Source organism: Amyelois transitella, chromosome 16 (assembly GCF_032362555.1).
Source record: "Amyelois transitella isolate CPQ chromosome 16, ilAmyTran1.1, whole genome shotgun sequence".
Classification (NCBI taxonomy): domain Eukaryota; kingdom Metazoa; phylum Arthropoda; class Insecta; order Lepidoptera; family Pyralidae; genus Amyelois; species Amyelois transitella.
The window spans coordinates 8,848,551-8,850,092 of record NC_083519.1 but is presented as its reverse complement, the minus strand read 5'-3'; the positions used below and the strand labels follow the sequence as shown (position 1 = coordinate 8,850,092).

General features: G+C 28.4%; 1 non-coding gene across 1 annotated transcript; it reads right to left on the bottom strand.

Annotated features, from left to right (window-relative positions):
• Window positions 1–678: 678 nt before the first annotated feature.
• On the bottom strand, window positions 679–750 carry Trnaa-cgc (transfer RNA alanine (anticodon CGC)). Its single transcript has one exon. It is a non-coding gene; the product is annotated as a tRNA-Ala (tRNA).
• Window positions 751–1,542: the final 792 nt, after the last annotated feature.

Below are 1,542 nucleotides of genomic sequence, written 5' to 3'. Positions count from 1 at the left end.
AAAAAATTCATCGTCATGAAAATATTTTTTCTGATTTTTTTTATGTTGATACCTATATTCATGTCAATATTTAATGGTGTATCTAAATTTATGATCCGGACAGACAGACGAACACATCAGCGGACATGACGATTCTTCAAAATATTTTATTAACTAACGCTTAAACTAACCAGGTGGACGGCCAGTCTTAACTGAGGAAAAAGAATAATTTCAAAATTAAAATGTAATATTTTATTTAGTGCCACGTGCCACTGTTACTGATAATACGGTCTGCTGATTATTTATTGTTATAACAATGATATTAGCGTAAATCACAGAGCAGTGAAGCGCGCCCGGCTGTTTACCGTTACCGGTGCGTCATTCCGTGCTTTGTATACAACTCAAATAATCAACTATTATTTAAAAAAGGAAATTTCTGAATATAAAGCCTTTTATTTTTCTTATCTGATTTTTTCATTTTAGGTATAACTCATTAAAAATAATTATTAATTTGGTAGGTATTAATAAAGATAATAGCAATAATACCTGATTTTATATTGATAATAATACCTATACATATTTGTAGTGAAAAATGTGTGAACTAGAAATCCATATTCAATTTGTTCTATTAAAAATTAGTTGGTTGGTGATCGCAATTAAATAATAATTAGCATTGGAATCAAAAAGAGTTATAGAACGTGGAGGTACTGGGATTTGAACCCAGGACTTTCAGCATGCGAAGCAGACACTCTACCACTGAGTTATACCCCCGGTGGCGAGTCTGGCGAAATTATTGAGACTATTTCGCATATTAATATTTATGATGTAACATAATGTAAGAATGAAATAAAAAAAAATTAAGATTTTTTAGACTTAGGTAATTATCAATTTATTTAATTACTTTTTTTAATATTGAAAAAAAATTATAAGTAAATATGTATGTAATTTAAATACATATCCGATTCTTGAAAAAAAAAAACTATTAATTTCCTACACTTAGTTAATTTTAATTAATTAGTGCAGATTTTTTGTCATTAATAAAACAATTTTTGTTGAATATTTTAAGCATTTTAAAAAATAATTCTCTAAGAACTGTAACTTAAAAAAATACGTTCATATTGTTTAAAATAAGAGAGTGTCAATAAAGTTGTTATTATTCGGACGCGACAACTTTTCATAGTGCCAATGTAATCCGATAGATGGCGTTGTAACGAACCGCGACATCAATAGGGTTTTATTAAAAACAGATTTAACTGTGTTATCAGTGGCGTATGTTTTGTCAGTTGTTCAGTTTTAATTAACTAGTGAAAATATTAATCTGTGCGTTGTTTGAAACTATTGACTTGTGCGTAAATATTTAAGTTAAATATTGCGTGGGTGATAGGCTAATTTATTCATTATTGCTCAATTGAGTCATTATAATGATTGGAATGTTGTAGAACCGTTTTAGGACCGATTATTTGGATATTTATGAAGAGAAAGAAATTGATACTTTCCTTAAAATTTCAACAGATATCCAAATTTGCTGGTTTATCTATTGAAACGGAATTATTCGATTCTTCA